Genomic DNA, 18,880 nt, shown 5'->3' on the forward strand with positions numbered 1-18,880 from the left:
TAACTTGGGAAGGGAAACAGGCATTCAGATCCAGGAGATAGAGAGTTCCCCCCCTAAAATCAATAAAAACCGTCAAACACCTCGAATTTAATAGTGAAACTTGCAAATTCCAAAGATAAAGAGAAGATCCCTAAAGTAGCAAGAGACACGAGATCCTTAACATTTATGGGGAGAAGTATCAGAATAACAACAGACCTCTCCACAGAGACCTGGCAGGCCAGAAAGGGCTGGCAAGATATATTCAGGGTCCTAAATAAGAAGAATATGCAACCAAGAATATTTTATCCAGCAAGGCTGTCATTCAGAATAGAAAGAGAGATAAAGAACTTCCAAGATAGGCAGAAACTGAAAGAATATGTGACCATCAAACCAGCTCTGCAAGAAATATGAAGGAGGACTCTCAAAGAAAGAGGAAGCCTAAATAAATAATCCACAAGCACAGGGACTGAATAGGTATTATGATGACCGTAAATTCATATCTTTCAATAGTTACTCTGAACTTGAATGGGCTTAATGACCTGATCAAAAGGCGTAGGGTTTCAGACTGGATAAAAAAGCAAGACCCATCTATTTACTGTTTACATAGACTCATTGTATACATAAGGACACCTACAGTCTGAAATAAAAGATTGGAGAACGATCTAACATTCAAATGGTCCACAAAAGAAAGCAGGGGTAGCCATCCTTATATCAGATAAATTAAAGTTTATCCCAAAGACTGTAGTAAGAGATGAAGAGGGACACTGTATCATACTTAAAGGATCTATCCAACAAGAAGACCTAATAATCATGAATATTTATTCCCCTAATGTGGGAGCTGTCAGGTATATCAATCAATTAATATTCAAAGTAAAGACATACTTAAATAATAATGACCTAATACTGGGAGACTGCAACACAGCACTTTCTGCAAATGACAGATTTTCTGAGCACAACATCTCCAAAGAAACAAGAGCTTTAAATGATACACTGGACCGGATGGATTTCACAGATATCTACAGAAATTTCCATCAGAACACAACTGAATACACATTCTTCTCAGTGCACATGGAACTTTCTCCAGAATAGACTACATACTGGGTCACAAATCAGGTCTCAATTGATACCAAATGATTGGGATTGTTCCCTTCATATTTTCAGACCACAATGCTTTGGAACTAGAACGCAACCACAAGAAGAAATTTGGAAGAAACTCAGACACATGGAGGTTAAAGAGTATCCTACTAAAAGATGAATGGGCCAATCAGGAAATTAGAGAAGAATAAAAGAGATTCATGGAAACTAATGGATATGAAGATACAACCATTCAAAATCTTTGGAATACAACAAAGGTGGTCCTAAGATGGAAATACATGCCAATACAAGCATCTGTCAAAAAATTGGAAAAAACTCAAATACACAAGCTAACCTCACAGTAAAGAAACCGGAGAAAGAACAGCAAATAAAACCTACACTAAAAACAAAACAAACAAACAAAAAAAAAAACAAAAAAAAAACCTACACTAAGCAGAAGAGGAGATTTAATAAGGATTTGAGCAGAACTCAATGAAATAGAGACCAGAAGAACTGTAGAACAGATCAACAAAACCAGGAGTTGGTTCTTTGAAAGAAGTAATAAGATAGATAAACCATTAGCCAGCCTTATTAAAAAGAAAAGACTCAAATTAATAAAATCATGAACGAAAAAGGAGAGATCACCACCAATACCAAGGAAATACAAATGATTTTAAAAACATATTATGAGCAGCTATATGCCAATAAATTAGGCAATCTAGAAGAAATGGACACATTTCTGGAAAACCACAAACTATCAAAACTGGAACAGGAAGAAATAAAAAACCTTAACAGGCCGATAACCAGGGGGGTATTTGAAACAGTCATCAAAAACCTCCCAAGATACAAAAGTCCAGGGCCAGATGGCTTCCCAGGGGAATTCTATCAAACGTTTAGAGAAGAAACAATACCTATTTACTAAAGCTTTCCAAAAGATAGAAAGGGACGGAATACTTCCAAACTTGTTTTATGAGGCCAGCATCACTTTAATTCCAAAACCAGACAAAGACCCCACCAAAAAGGAGAATTATAGACCAATATCCCCGATGAACACAGATGCAAAAATTTTCAACAAGATACTAGCCAGTAGGATCCAACAATACATTAAGAAGATTATTCACCATGACCAAGTGGGATTTATCCCCGGGATGCAAGGCTGGTTCAACACTCGTAAAGCAATCAACGTGATAGACATATCAACAAGATAAAAAACGAGAATGATATCCTTTCAATAGATAGAGAGAAAGCATTTGACAAAATACAGCATCCATTCCTGATCAAAACTCTTCAGAGTGTAGGGATAGAGGGAATATTCTTCAGCATCTTAAAAGCCATCTACAAAAATCCCATAGCAAATATCATTCTTCATGGGGAAACACTGGGAGCCTTCCCCTAAGTTCAGGAACACGACAGGGATGTCCACTCTCACCACTGCTATTCAACATAGTACTGGAAGTCCTAGCCTCAGCAATCGGGCAACAAAAAGAAATCAAAGGCATTCAAATTGGCAAAGAAGAAGTCAAACTCTCCCTCTTCGCCGATGACGTGATACTGTACATAGAAGACACAAAAGACTCCACCCCAAGATTGCTAGAACTCATACAGTAATTCGGCAGTGCGGCAGGGTACAAAATCAGTGCCCAGAAATCAGTGGCATTTCTATACACTCACAATGAGACTGAAGAAAGAGAAATTAAGGAGGCAACCCCATTTACAATTGCACCCAAAAGCATATGATACCTAGGAATAAACCTAACCAAAGAGGGAAAGGATCTATACCCTAAAAACTACAGAACACTTCTGAAAGAAATTGAGGAAGACACAAAGAGATGGAAAAATATTCCATGCTCATGGATTGGAAGAATTAATAGTGTGAAAATGTCAATGCTACCCAGAGCAATTTACACATTTAATGCAATCACTGTCAAAATACCATGGACTTTCTTCAGAGTTGGAACAAATCATCTTAAAATTTGTGTGCAATCAGAAAAGACCCTGAAGGCCAGGGGAATATTGAAAAAGAAAACCAGTGCCAGGGGCATCACAATCCCAGATTTCAAGTTGTACTACAAAGCTGTGATCATCAAGACAGTATGGTACTGGCACAAAAACAGACACATAGATCAATGGAACAGAATCCAGAAGTGGACCTTTATGGTTAACTAATATTCAACAAAGCAGGAAATACTATCCACTGGAAAAAAGAGAGTCTCTTCAATTAATGGTGGTGGGAGAATTGGACATCCTCATGCAGAAGAATGAAACTAGACCATTCTCTTACACCATACACAAAGATAAACTCAAAATGCATAAAAGATCTAAATGTGAGACAAGATTCCATCAAAATCCTAGAGGAGAACTCAGGCAACACCATTTTTGAACTTGGCCACAGCAACCTCTTGCAAGACACATCTACAAAGGCAAGAGAAACAAAAGCAAAAATGAATTATTGGGACTTCATCAAGATAAAAAGCTTCTGCACAGCAAAGGATACAGTCAACAAAACTCAAAGACAACCTACAGAATGGGAGAAGATATTTGCAAATGACCTATCAGATAAAGGGCTAGTTTCCAAGATCTATAAAGAACTTATTAAACTCAACACCAAAGAAACAAACAATCCAATCATGAAATGGGCAAAAGACATGAAGAGAAATCTCACAGAGGAAGACATAGACATGGCCAACACGCACGTGAGAAAATGCTCTGCATCACTTGCCATCAGGGAAATACAAATCAAAACCACAATGAGATCCCACCTCACACCAGTGAGAATGGGGAAAATTAACAAGACAAGAAACAGCAAATGTTGCAGAGGAAGTGGAGAAAGGGGAACCCTCTTGCACTGTTGGTGGGAATGTGAACTGGTGCAGCCACTCTGGAGAACTGTGCAGAGGTTCCTCAAAGAGTTAACACTAGAACTGCCCTATGACCCAGCAATTGCAGTGCTGGGGATTTACCCCAAATATACAGATGCAGTAAAATGCCAGGACACCTGCACCCCGATGTTTTAGCAGCAATGTCCACAGTAGCCAAACTGTGGAAGGAGCCTCGGTTTCCATCGAAAGATGAATGGATAATGAAGATGTGGTTTATGTATACAATGGAATCTTACTCAGCCATTAGAAACGACAAATACCCACCATTTGCTTCAACGTGGATGGACCTGGAGGGTATTATGCTGAGTGAAATATGTCAATCGGAAAAGGACAAACATTATATGGTCTCATTCATTTGGGGAATATAAAAAATAGTGAAAGGGAATAAAGGGGAAGGAGAGAAAATGAGTGAAAATATCAGTGAGGGTGACAGGACATGAGAGACACCTAACTCTGGGAAATGAACAAGGGGTAGTTTAAGGGAAAGTGGTTCGGGGGTTGGGGTAACTGGGTGATGGGCAGTGAGGGGGGCACTTGGTGGGATGAGCACTGGGTGTTATGCTGTATGTTTGCAAATTTAACTACAATAAAAAATTCTTTTAAAAAATGTATAGATATCCTGTCCCTAAAAAAAAAAAAAGTGTATGAGAGCAAACTTAAAAGAAGCAATTTAAAACACATTCAAATTGCTTCCAGAAACCTACACTAATTTATACCTCAATATTTAGTCAGGCTATTTATGACTCTATATTTTGATTTAAAAATCATATTAAAAATGATCTATTTCTTTGCTATTTATTCCACTGCTTTTTTTTGTAGGTTATTTATTTATTTTACAGAGAGAGAGAGAGAGAGAGAGAGAACACAAGCAGGGAGAGTGGCAGATAGAGAGAGAAGGAGAGGCAGGGTCCCCCCCTGAGCAGGGAGCCCACCACTCAGGGCTCCATCCCAGGCCCTGGGATCAAGACCTCAGCCGAAGTTAGATGCTTAACAGACTGAGCCACCTAGGTGCCTGAATTCCACCTCTTTTATGCTAACAGTCTTTCAGAAACCACATTGTTATTTACCTAGGTTTACTGCTAGTATTATGGTTTGCTTTATTCCCTTGCTTCCAATATAGTTATTTATTTACTTTACTTCTTCCTTCTTTCTCGCATACCTTTTAACCTAGACTAGTGCATTCTCATGATGGATATGTAACAGTTGTTTTTAGAATAAATGGTCATGATGGTTATTTTTACCTTCAAAGCATCTGAAAAATTTGCTATGGCTTAAAAAGATCTTGCAAATCAATTTTGTTTTGGACAACTTATTATTTTTTATTATGAAAACATAGCTACTTAAATCTTATGTTCAAATCATTTGATTAAAAATGTCATTAACTCTTCATTCCTACTAATTAAAACTAAAACAGCTCACTGAGCAACATTATCAGTAGACTGTCAACAGAAAAGGATTTTTTCAATGCTGAATGTGAGTAGACAATTTTGGCATAGCAGTCCTATCATGACTTGTTCAATTAGTGTTATTTCTAGTAAACACAACATATAGTTTGCTATCAATACAGATAGAAAAGGACAAATAAGCTTCATGAGACCCTATAATAAACAGCTTAAATGAGTCTGAGTTACAGAAGACCAGTTTTGAAAAGTTAGTCTGCCACTATAGTCTTTGGTACTTTTTCCCCTGAATCTTATATCAGGATACTTTTTTTTTTTCAAGTGAAAACGTAAGCATTTTACTTTATTTTAAAATTTTTATTGTCAAACACAAAACAAATATATACTTCAATGAGTTGTTCTTTAAAAATTTTATTTATTTATTCATTCATAAGAGACAGAGAGAGGCAGAGACACAGGCAGAAGGAGAAGCAGGCTCCCTGTGGGGAGCCCGATGTAGGACTCCATCTCTCCCGGATCACACCCTGATCCAAAGGCAGAGGCTCAACCACTGAGCCGCCCAGGTGTCCCATTCAATGTTTTAAGGTGACCACTCTTGTATCCCTCATCTAGGTCAAGAAAGAGGATTTTGCCATCCATCCTAGAAGCCCCTCTTTGCTCCCAATCACAATTATGGCTCTTATTCTCCTTCCAGTTTGTTGACTTCCACAGATATCAAATCCCTGTAGTTCTTTGTGGTTTATCACCCAACTGTGCATCCTTAAATCCACAGTTGAGCTTATAAAGTCTTTAAAAATAGAAAAGGTTATGCCTCCAAGTTCTTGAATGGGATTTGCATTGCTCTCCTACTTGTTCAAAATAGCCACAATTATAGCACTCTTTAGAAGAAATCCATCTAAGGAATTTTTGATGATAGTCAATATTGTCATGGAAGGAATCCAATCTTTGTACAATCTGTTTTATAACACTTTTATTTGTGAGGGCCACACAAAATTTTTGTCACAGCCTATGATCTCAACCTATATCCCCATGAGAGAAAAGAAAGGTATGTTTTAAAAATCAAGAGACAGTGGACAAAAGAGAAAAAAGTCAGGTTTTGAGTAGGGAATGTTAGGTAAGTCTAGACCATTACATTACATTATACTTAATGTAAATGGCACCAATTTCCTTTTCTTTTTTTTTTGGACAAATATTTTTATGAAATAACTAATTAAAAATTAAACAAATTATCAGTGTACAGCTTTATGGATTTTTATAAAATAAACATATCATAAACCACTTCTCAGATCAGGCTGTAGAACAACACTGTAAGCACCTGAAAAGGTTCCCTATGTCCTCCCAGACATTATCACTCCCCCTTACTAAAGGTAATCACTGTTCTCATTCCATCACTGTACTAGCTTGCTGGTGTTTGAATTTTATATAAATGGAAACATGTGATATGCATGTATGTATTCTATTGTACTTGGCTTCTTTTGCTCCACATTATAATTGTGATATACATATGATTGCATGCAATGGTAGTTTTTTTTTTACTGCTGTATATTATATGAATATACCACAAGTAATCCATTCTACTATTGATGGACATGGGCTGTTTTCAGTTTTGATTTATTACAAATAAAGCTGCTGAGGGCCTTCTCCTATTTTTCCTTTGGAGAATACAAGGGTGTATATATTGAGTATATCCGTTGAGCAAATAGCTAACAATAAAATTTACTTAGTAAAAGAGTATTGAATGTATAACTTTCCTGGATGAGTTTTAATTTTTATAATGTACAACTAGGTCCTTTGTAAATTAACAGGTTTCCATTTTGTTACAAATAAGACAAAAACCAAGGAATTGGCCACCAAGAATAGACAAGTGTGAACATTTTTAAAAAGCTGTATTAATGATAGAATTCTGATAGTATTTATTGTGGTCAAAGGAAAGTGCACCTAAAATATGCATATATTACAATGTTGATAACATAAAAATACTTAGGGCATTTTTTCCTTTGTTACTGAGTCTGAGAAGATAAGTTGATTTGGTTTCCTTAATATTTTATTTGGCTTGGCAAGCATTGTCAAAGGCAATGTTTCTTGTGTTATTTATATTAATTTTGATGAATGAAAAATTCATAAGGCTAAAAGTGGACCACAGATGATAGCAATTAGCTCTGTTACAGAAAATTTAATGTCAGTACGTACTTCCTGAAGCATATTCAGTGTATTTCATGTTTTGTTTCTCACAGCAAAATCTTGTTACAATTTCAGAACAAAAAGGGAAATAGTTCTCTTGTAAAGGGACTGATGTTATTTCTTAAGGAGGGAAAACACACACAGTAAACCAAGGCTTTGCCACAGAAATAACTGCTAAATTAGCCTTTCAAACATCTATTTTTAAAATACAATTTGACTTTCTCTGAGTTATTAATTGACATTTTTATAAAAAGAATTTCAGCAGGTAAGTAAATCAGATTAATGAATAAAAATATGTGTATAAATCAAAAGTATTAAAAAAAACAGGTAAAATGAAATACAGAATCCACAAAGGGGCGGGGGAGTGGTCAGCTACCCTATCTCTGTAGTTACACCAGCCAAACTAGCACATGGTAGGTACCTTATTATTTTTTTTAAGATTATTTATTTATTTATTCATGAGAGACAATGAGAGAGAGAGAGAGGGATTGAGAGAGAGAGAGACAGGCAGAGGGAGAAGCCGGCTCCATGCAGGGAGCCCAATGTGGGACTCCAGGATCACACTCTGGACAGAAGGCGGCGCTAAACCGCTGAGCCACCTGGGCTGCCCACCTTATTTTTTTCGAAATAACTAGAATATTAGAGAACGGAATCATATTGCAATAATATATTACATTAATCTTACTAGTAGTTAACCTCCTAAGGCCTGAATTATGATTTAGCTTTATGACATATGCCAACTGATTGTTACTCATTGTCTCTGTGCTTATAGGAAAAGCATCAGCATGAGACAAAACGTATGAAGGCTAAGTAACTTCCTTACGTCTTCAAGTGATTTATTATTGCTGGGCCTCATTTCTATGTATTAAAATGAAAACAAGGCTAGGACTAGGAAACTGAAGATGAATTTTGGGCTCTACCGTTCCAAAAGCTAAGACTACACAATTAGCCCACCTGGTACATATTTGCATTGACCTCTCTTTGAAGTCCTATCACACTGGGTTATAATTTGGGCTTTTTCACTTATTATTTCATTTTTAGCCCATTTCGGTTCCTGGTAAGAATGTAAAGCAGCTATTTTGTCTAATTCTTCTTGAAACAGTGCCTGGAAGGTAAGAGCCATGTCTGATGTTGGTTTCCTCTGCTTGACACCTTACCTTACCTGGTACATAAGAGGTATTAGTCAATGACCCCCAGTAGTATCAGGGTTGGTTAATCTCCTAACATCTTTATGATTTTTTTTTTTGCCTTAAACATATGAGGCATCATTAGAAAGTAGTATTTTACTAGGTATTTTAGGGAAGATTTCAACATTGCCATGTGCAGAGTAACAATGAGAGAATGATAAATGCGGTCTCCTGATATGTTGAAGTGTTCAGATTGGCTATAGGTAGTTACCAATTCTAGAAACACAAGTATTCCATTGAGGATAATATGAGGCATGGATCATATTCATAGGTAATACTAATAATATAAAATATAGTGTAACATAATGGGAATTATAAGTACTTGGAGACATGAGCATATTGTTTTTAATTCTAGCAAAACAGTTCATCTGACATAAATTTAATGATATATAGAATTTATTTATTTATAAAAGATTTTTTAATTTATTTATTCATGAGCAACAGAGAGAGAGAGAGGGGGGGAGAGAGAGGCAGAGACACAGGCAGAGGTAGAAGCAGACTCTACGCACCAAGCCCGATGTGGAACTCGATCCCAGAACCCCAGGATCACACCTTGAGCTGAAGGCAGATGCTTAACAGCTGAGCCACCCAGGTGTCCCAGTAATTTACCTAAAATAAAAATTATGTTTAAAAAGATTTTTAAAATTTTATTTTAAGAGAGAGAGAGAGAGAAAGAAGAGAGAGGGAGAAAACACGGGTGCGAGGAGGGGCAGAGAGAGAGGGAGAAGCAGACTCCCTGCTGAGCAGGGAGCCTGATATGGGGATATGTCCCAGGACCCTGAGATCATGACCTGAGCCAAAGGCAGATGCTTAACTGAGCCATTCAGGCACCTCAGTAATTTATTCTTGAATGATAATTAGATACAAGTATAAGTAGTTCATATAAAGAACTATAATTAGAACATTTTTTCTTTTCAAAAAATTTTCAGGTGCCCAGGTGTCCCTGTTGGTTAAGCATTGACTCTTGATTTCAGCCCAGATCATGATCTCAGGGTTGGGAGATTGAGCCCTCAGTCAGGCTCTGTACTGGGCATGGAGCCTACTTAAGATTCTCTCTTTCCCTTTCTCTCTGCCCCTCCCCTCCTCTAAAAACAATAAAAATGTAAAAATAAGAGAATAAATACATAAATTTTTTTTCTAGGCATAAAATTAGTATCAATATTGACCTTTCATGTTATTTATTTATTTGAAGTGCAACTGGCATACAATATTATGTTAATTTCAGGTATACAACATAGTACACTCTCAACATTTTTATACTTTACAAAATGATCACCAAGATAAATCTAGCTACTATCTGTCAGCATACAAAGTTGTTACACATTATTAACTATATTCCCTGTGTGGCACATTGTATCTTTGTGTCTTATTCATTTTATCACTGCAAGTTTGTACCTTTTAATACTCTTCCCTTATTTTATCCCTACCTATAATCCTCCCCATTGGCAACTATCAGATTGTTTTCTGTGTCTATGAATCTGTTTCTGTTTGGCTTGTTTATTTGTTTTATTTTTAGATTCCACATATAAGTGAATTCATACATTATTGTTATTTTTCTGACCTATTCACTTAACATAACTTCCCCTAGGTCCATCCATGTTGTTGCAAATGGCAAGATTTCATTCTTCTTTATGGCTGAATAATGTTCCATTTTATATATATATATATATATATCCCGCATATTCTTTTCCCATTCATCTATTAATGGACAGTTAGATTATTTTCATAGATTGGCTATTGTGCATAATGCTACAATGAACATAGGGGTGTCTGTATCTTTTCGAGTTAGTGTTTTCATTTTTTTCAGATAAATGTCCAGTAGTGGAATTGCTGGATTGTATGATAGTTCTATTTTTAACTTTTTGAGGAAACTCCATACTGTTTTCCATATTTGCTATAGTATTTTGCATTCCCACCAACAATGCATGAGGGTTCTCTCTTCTTGACATACTTCCCAACACTTGCTATTTCTAATTATTTTTTATAATAGCCATTCTGACAGGTGTGAGGAAATATCTTATGGTGGTTTTGATCTGCATATCTCTGGTGATTAGTGATGTTAAGCATCTTTTCATTGTCTCTTGACCACTTGTATGTCTTTTTTGGAGAAATATCATTTCTGATCCTCTGCCCATTTTTTAATTGGATTGCTCGTTTTTTTTTTTAAGTTTTGAGTTGTGTGAGCTCTTTATATATTTTGGATATTTACTTCTTATCAGTTATATCATTTGCTAATATCTTCTCCCATTCAGTAGATTCCCTTTTTGCCTTATTGATGGTTTCCCTCACCATGCAAAAGTTTTCTAGTTTGATGTAGTCCTATTTATAATTTTTGCTTTTGTTGCCCTTACCTGAGAAGATAGATCTAAAAAAAGTATTGCTCAGACCAATGTCTAAGAGTTTACTGTCTGTTTTCATCTAGAAGTTCTGGTCTTACATTTAAATCTTTAACCTATTTTGAGTTTATTTTCATATATGGTATAAGAAAGTGGTCCAGTTTCACTCCTTTGCATCTAGATGTCCAGTTTTCCAATACTATTTTTTTATTTTTGAAAGAGATGGTCTTATCACCATTGTTCTCATCTCCTTTGTTGTAGATTAATTGACCACATAGGTTGCATTTCTTTTGGGGGTCTTTATTCTGTTATATTGTTCTATGTGTCTGTTTTTGTGCCAGGACCACACTATTTTTATAACTATAGCTTTGTAATACAGTTTGAATACAGTTAGGGAGCAAATACCTCCTATTCTGATATTATTAAATGTTTGGTCCTCATGGAAACTTCTACATGTTCTACATGCTGCCTCTCATTTTAGATAACCTTGGGTCATCAGAATAAATGGGGTTCCTTTGTCTCAGGAAATTCTTTTTTTTAAATAAATTAATTTTTATTGGTGTTCAATTTACCAACATACAGAATAACACCCAGTGCTCATCCCATCAAGTGTCACCCTCAGCGCCCATCACCCACTCACCCCCAGCCCCCGCCATCCTCCCCTTCCACCACCCCTAGTTCGTTTCCCAGAGTTAGTAGTCTTTATGTTCTGTCTCCCTTTCTGATATTTTCCACACATTTATTCTCCCTTCCCTTATATTCCCTTTCACTATTATTTATATTCCCCAAATGAATGAGAACATATAATGTTTGTCCTTCTCCGACTGAATTACTTCACTCAGCATAATACCCTCCAGTTCCATCCATGTTGAAGCAAATGGTAGGTATTTGTCATTTCCTATGGCTGAGTAATATTCCATTGTACACATAAACCACATCTTCTTTATCCATTCATCTTTCGATGGACACCGTGGCTCCTTCCACAGTTTGGCTATAGTGGCCATTGCTGCTAGAAACATCGGGGTGCAGGTGTCCCGGCGTTTCATTGCATCTGAATCTTTGGGGTAAATCCCCAACAGTGCAATTGCTGGGTCGTAGGGCAGGTCTATTTTTAACTCTTTGAGGAACCTCCACACAGTTTTCCAGAGTGGCTGTACCAGTTCACATTCCCACCAACAATGCAAGAGGGTTCCCCTTTCTCCGCATCCTCTCCAACATTTGTGGTTTCAAGCCTTGTTAATTTTCCCCATTCTCACTGGTGTGAGGTGGTATCTCATTGTGGTTTTGATTTGTATTTCCCTGATGGCAAGTGATGCGGAGCATTTTCTCATGTGCATGTTGGCCATGTCTATGTCTTCCTCTGTGAGATTTCTCTTCATGTATTTTGCCCATTTCGTGATTGGATTGTTTGTTTCTTATGCGGAGGTTAAGGACCATCTTGCTAAAAGATGAAAGGCACAACCAGGAAATTAAGGAAGAATTAAAAGATTCATGGAAACTAATGATGTTTGAGGTCCTTCCAAACTTCTTGTTGTGATTTAGTTCTAATTTCAAGGCTTTATGGTCTGAGAATATGCAGGGGACGATCCCAATCTTTTGGTATTGGTTCAGACCCGATTTGTGACCCAGTATGTGGTCTATTCTGGAGAAAGTTCCATGTGCACTTGAGAAGAATGTGTATTCAGTTGAATTTGGATGTAAAGTTCTGTAGATATCTGTGAAATCCATCTGATCCAGTGTATCATTTAAAGCTCTCGTTTCTTTGGAGATGTTGTGCTTAGAAGACCTATCTAGTATAGAAAGAGCTAGATTGAAGTCACCAAGTATAAGTGTATTATTATCTAAGTATTTCTTCACTTTGGTTATTAATTGGTTTAAATATTTGGCAGCTCCCACATTCGGGGCATATATATTGAGGATTGTTAAGTCCTCTTGTTGGATAGATCCTTTAAGTATGAGATAGTGTCCCTCTTCATCTCTCACTACAGTCTCCAGGGTAAATTTTAGTTTATCTGACATGAGGATGGCTACCCCTGCTTTCTTTTGAGGACCATTTGAATGGTAAATGGTTCTCCAACCTCTTATTTTCAGGCTGTAGGTGTCCTTATGTCTAAAATGAGTCTCTTGTAGACAGCAAATAGATGGGTCCTGCTTTTTTATCCAGTCTGAAACCCTGCGCCTTTTGATGGGGTCATTAAGCCTGTTCACGTTCAGAGTTACTATTGAGAGATATGAGTTTAGTGTCACCATGATATCTATTCAGTCCTTGTTTTTGTGGATTGTTCCACTGAACTTCTTCTTAAAGGGGAATTTTAAGAGTCCCCCTTAATGTTTCTTGCAGAGCTGGTTTGGAGGTCACATATTCTTTCAGTTCCTGCCTGTCTTGGAAGCTCTTTATCTCTCCTTCCATTTTGAATGAGAGCCTTGCTGGATAAAGTATTCTTGGTTGCATGTTCTTCTCATTTAGGACCCAGAATATATCCTGCCAGCCCTTTCTGGCCTGCCAGGTCTCTGTGGAGAGGTCTGCTGTTACCCTAATATTCCTCCCCATAAAAGTCAGGGATTTCTTGTGTCTTGCTGCTTTAAGGATCTTCTCTCTATCTTTGGAATTTGCAAGCTTCACTATTTAATGTCAAGGTGTTGAATGGTTTTTATTGATTTTAGGGGGGGATCTCTCTATTTCCTGGATATGAATGCCTGTTTCCCTTCCCAGATTAGGAGTTTTTCAGCTAGGATTTGTTCAAATACATATTCTGGCCCTCTGTCCCTTTTGGCGCCCTTGGGAATCCCAATTAAACGTAGGTTTTTCTTCCTCAGGCTGTCGTTTATTTCCCTTAATCTGTCTTCATGGTCTTTTAATTGTCTGTCTCTTTTTTCCTCAGATTCCTTCCTTGCCATCAACTTGTCTTCTATGTCACTCACTCGTTCTTCCACCTCGTTAACCCTCGTCGTTAGGACTTCTAGTTTGGATTGCATCTCATTCAATTGATTTTTAATTTCTGCCTGATTGTATCTAAATTCTGCAGTCATGAAGTCTCTTGAGTCCTTTATGCTTTTTTCTAGAGCCACCAGTAGCTTTATGATAGTGCTTCTGAATTGGCTTTCTGACATTGAATTGTAATCCATATTTTGTAACTATGTGGGAGAGAGGACTGTTTCTTTCTTTTGAGGTGAGGTTTTCCTTCTAGTCATTTTGCTCAGTGCAGAGTGGCCAAAAACAAGTTGTATTGGGAAAAGGAGAAAAAGAGAGAGAAAGAAGGAAAGAAAAGAGAAAAAAAAGGAAGGAAAAAAAAGAAAAAAGAGAAGAAAAAGAGAAAGAAAAAGAAAGAAAGGAAAAAAGGGCGGGGGAAGCAAACAGAAATCAAAAAGAAAAGAAAAGAAAAGAAAAGGGATCCCTGGGTGGCGCAGCGGTTTGGCGCCTGCCTTTGGCCCAGGGCGCGATCCTGGAGACCCGGGATCGAATCCCACATCAGGCTCCCGGTGCATGGAGCCTGCTTCTCCCTCTGCCTATGTCTCTCCCTCTCTCTCTCTCTGTGTGACTATCATAAATAAATAAAAATTAAAAAAAAAAAAAAAAAAAAAAAAAAAGAAAAGAAAAAAGAAAAAAAGAAAAGAAAAGAAAAGAAAAACCCACGGAGGAGTATCTTCTGATTCTGTGTACTTTAAGTCCCTTGACTTCCCCTGGAACTTGTCCGTCTAGCTGGTCTTCTGAGGGAGGGGCCTGCTGTGCTGATTTTCAGGTGTTTGCACTTGGGGGAGCTGCTCTGCCCCTGCCTGGTGCAGGGCTCAGTGGGGGTTGTTCACCCCGTGAGGCCCCAGGAGGAACAACCGCAGTGGCGGGGCAGCTCTGGAGCCCTGGAGTCAGCCCCCGCAGTAGCTCCGCAGCTCTCCGTCTGCAGGGCCTGGAGGCTCCGGGCGGGGCCGCTGATCTGCTCAGCTCGGGGCAGGAGCGTCCTCGCTGTCCTGGGCCCTCCCGGCCTCTGCCTGTCCTGGGGGTAGGCCGGGTCCTGGGCTGTGTCCCGGCGCCCTGTGCTCCGGGGCCTGCGCTGGTGGATTCGCACTCCCGCCCCGCAGCCCCCTCCGCGGAGCCGCCCCTGAGCCCCCCGAGCTGCTCCTGCCCCGCAGCCCCCTCCGCGGAGCCGCCCCCGAGCCCCCCGAGCTGCTCCTGCCCCGCAGCCCCCTCCGCGGAGCCGCCTCCAAGCCCCCCGAGCTGCTCCCGCCCCGCAGCCCCCTCCGCGGAGCCGCCCCCGAGCCCCCGGAGCTGCTCCGGGTCCCCCGTGCGCGCTGCAGCCCTTAGGGAGCTCGGCGCATCTCCTGGGGCGCAGGTGTCTGTTAGTGTCCCCGGGAGCCCGAGGGCATCCCCGCCCTCCTGGGTCCTGCTCCACCTCCCCGCGAGCCCCTTTCCCCCGGGAAGGTTGGTGCAGCTCCTGCGTCTCCGGGTCGCGGCTCTCCTGTCCTGGGGACACTCGCCCCGGCCTCAGCCCGGCTCCTCGCGGGCCCCTCCCCCTTGGAGGCCTTTTGTGTCTTTATTTCTTTTTCCCCGTCTTCCTACCTTGATAGAAGCGCGAACTCTTCTCACTGTAGCATTCCAGCTGGTCTCTCTTTAAATCTCAGGCCGAATTCGTAGATTTTCAGGATGATTTGAAGGTTATCTAGGTAATTTGGTGGGGACAGGTGATTGGGGACCCTGCTCTCCCGCCGTCTTGCCCCTCCTCCCAATATTAGTCTGTCTCAGGAAATTCTATTCTGTCTTACTTATACCCACTCAAATATGCATCTTGTCATACAGTCATCTGTTTTTTTATTCATCTATTCATTTACCCAGCCATATATCCGTATATGGATCTATCCATCCACTCACTTGGTTTATCAACTAATTATTGAACACTTAGTTTATGCCAGGCTTACAATGTTGGAGAGACATGCCTTTAATCCAACTGTAACATACTGAGGTAAGTATAATAAATGGGTTGCATAAATATGCATCACAAAGTTGGTCGAGAATAGCAAAAATTAGCAGCGTCAGGATAAAGTGGGAAGATAGAATGGAAGAAATGACTTGTGTAGAGTTGTGAAAGAATATGAAAATGGATAAAGCAAATTTGTTGCTTCTGTGAGAGTATGTATGTGTGTGTCCAGGGGAGGGCAGGCAATAGGGGGCTAATAAGAATTGAGGCTGGACTGGTGGTGTCATCAGATCTCAAAGGTTTCTATATACTAAATTGGGTACTATTGCATTAAGATAAAGTCTTTATAGGGTAGGTATGAGTTCATAGGTTCAAAGAACTAATATTACCATGGGATCATTATATCTATTAAGAAACTAAAAAAAAAATTTTTTTTTACTGTCAAATTAAATTGAATAAGCTTTCCTGTTTGACAACGTTGAATTGATAGGTAGTCTGTAATTGAAGAAGTTATTTAGGGATGCCTAGTTAGTGTAGTCAGTAGAGAATATGACTCTTGATCTTAGGGTTGTGAGTTCAAGTCCCATGTTGCGTGTAGAGATTACTTAAAAATAAAACTCTAAAAAAAATGAGAGTAAAGGTGATTTAAAATGAGAGAATTATACAAAGTGATTCATACAGGGGATCCTGGGTGGCTCAGTGCCTGTGTCTGAGCCTCTCTCAGAGGCTGTGTCTCTACCTTTCTCTCTCTCATGAATAAATACAATAAAAATCTTAAAAAAAAGTGATCAATACATAGTTCACATGTTAAGTCAAGGGATTAAATTAATAAAAATAATCTGAGGGTAGCCTGGGTGGCTCAGCAGTTTAGCGCTGCCTTCAGCTCAGGTCTCTCCTGGAGACCCGGGATCGAGTCCCACATCGGGCTCCCTGCATGGAGCCTGTTTCTCCCTCTGCCTATGTCTCTGCCTCTCTCTCTGTTTCTCATGAATGAATGAATGAATGAATGAATAAATACATACATAAATAAAATAAAATAAAATAAAATAAAATAAAATGTCTTGCTGCCTTTGTGGCAATCCTAAAGCATGCAAACATTATAGTGAATCTGGATATTAAAATGAAACCACAGAAGTATTGATGGAGTCTGATAAGAAACAAGGATGCTGATATCAGAAATGGGGTTGCAACACTAATGTGATTTTAATGTAGTTCTTTCCCTTTAGGTTTCTACAAGATATGGGGAAGAGGAGAAGACATCCCATGGGAGAGGGAAAATAAGTGTTGGATTGGCAGTTCAATAGAAACATGACCTTGACTTAAATTTTCTGTGTTTCTTCCACCCCCTACCCTGGCATTGTTTGGTAGCCAAAGAGATTAAGTACAAATGAGAGCAGTTATGAAGGTAGTGGCTGAGTTGAAAAAATTCCCTGAAATAATTGTCTTAGTGAGTGAATCTTAATGAAAGGATCTGATAACAAATTGGAGACTGGAAGAAATAATTTTAAGGTCATTCATCCATGAAGAGCTAAAAAGGTGACATATAATGAGATGTAGCAGTGTATCAATAAAATGACCTTAAATGATCATAAGCCTGACAGATAAGAAGTAAGACATAACAAGGGTTCAGAAACCAACAGGGTGTAAGCAGATTATTTGCAGCATGCATAGGACCACCAAAATTAAAAATAATGTAGAGTGTCTGCAAGAAAAGGAGAGCATTTGGAAAGTTCCATTTTTTATAAGAAAAGACCTTTATAAAAAAAGGTCCTGCTAAATCATCTTGAAAGGTGAACCCAAATTCCCATAAACTGGTGTCCTGGTTTACCAACACCTGTAATCTGGCCTGGATGGCCTTTTCCCCCTGTGGTCTGCAAATGACCCCGCAGGTCATTTACATCAGTGAAAATGTTTATCTTATGTTTACAAGTATGTAAATGTTTACAACATATAGGGAAAATATGGAAGTAATACATTTATAATACATTTATGCTAAGTTTAGGAATAGTTTTCTAATCCTCATGTAACTTGTGTGTGTTTTATTTATTAAGTTTGTAAATGTTGAAGATAATTTGACATTAAAGAATCTGTTATGTTGGATCTATTGTTTTAATTTAAATGTTTAAAAAAATGTGATTGAAATATTAAGCTTATGGTTTTTAATTTTTTGAAAACAATTTAAAATAGGCTCCACATCCAGCATGGGGCTTGAACTCACAGCCCTGAGGTTAAGAGTCACATACTGTACCAATTGAGCCAACCAGGAACTCCTAAACTCATGGTTTTTAATTGGGGTTTTTCAAGATTATTTGATGTTATAATTTTGATTTCAAGAAATAATAATTAAAAGATGTGTATTTTGTACTTATGATTTTAAATTGATAATTGTAAGAAAAAAGATATTTGTATATGATATTTGATTGATTACATATTTGATACTTTAGAAATTTAGACATTTTAGGTTTGTAAGTAGTAGTTAAGTGTTTAAGAGGTTGTTTATTAGATTTGCAAATATCTTGTTAGGTGTTAGAAATGCTGGAGAGAAAAAAAAAAAAAGAAATGCTGGAGAGACTTGGATGTGTTAAAATTTGTAACTGTAATTTAAAATATCTAAGGAGGGCAGCCCCAGTGTCTCAGCGGTTTAGTGTCACCTTCAGCCCGGGGCGTGAACCTGGAGACCTGGGATGAGTCCCCCGTCAGGCTCCCTGCATGGAGCCTGCTTCTCCCTGTACCTGTGTCTCTGCCTCTCTGTCTGTCTCTGTGTCTCTCATGAATAAATAAATAAAATCTTAAAAAAAAAACCTAAGGAAATTGAATTAATCAGGCTCATAAATACTGGTAAATGTTTAGGGGAAATTAATCTACCAAATTTATAAGTCAATTGAGCATTGATCAAAGAACAAGGGAGAATTGCATATTTTTAATTTTTTTTGCATA

At 38.5% G+C, this 18,880-nt stretch overlaps 1 protein-coding gene across 11 annotated transcripts in view; it reads right to left on the minus strand.

Moving 5' to 3' along the window:
* Positions 1-18,880, minus strand: part of HTR1F (5-hydroxytryptamine receptor 1F) — a 156,096-nt gene that overhangs the window by 49,388 nt on the left and 87,828 nt on the right. The window contains exon 1 of one of the 11 annotated variants that reach the window (XM_038581180.1): positions 15,589-15,620. The exons of 9 other annotated variants lie outside the window; for them this stretch is intronic. The gene's annotated coding sequence lies outside the window, so the exon portion shown is untranslated. Of the gene's footprint in view, positions 1-9,209; positions 9,253-15,588; positions 15,621-18,880 lie in introns of those variants that run through there. One more of the 11 variants, XM_038581179.1, reaches the window with a different exon arrangement.

The sequence above is a fragment of the Canis lupus genome, chromosome 31 (genome assembly GCF_011100685.1).
Source record: "Canis lupus familiaris isolate Mischka breed German Shepherd chromosome 31, alternate assembly UU_Cfam_GSD_1.0, whole genome shotgun sequence".
Taxonomy (NCBI): Eukaryota; Metazoa; Chordata; class Mammalia; order Carnivora; family Canidae; genus Canis; species Canis lupus.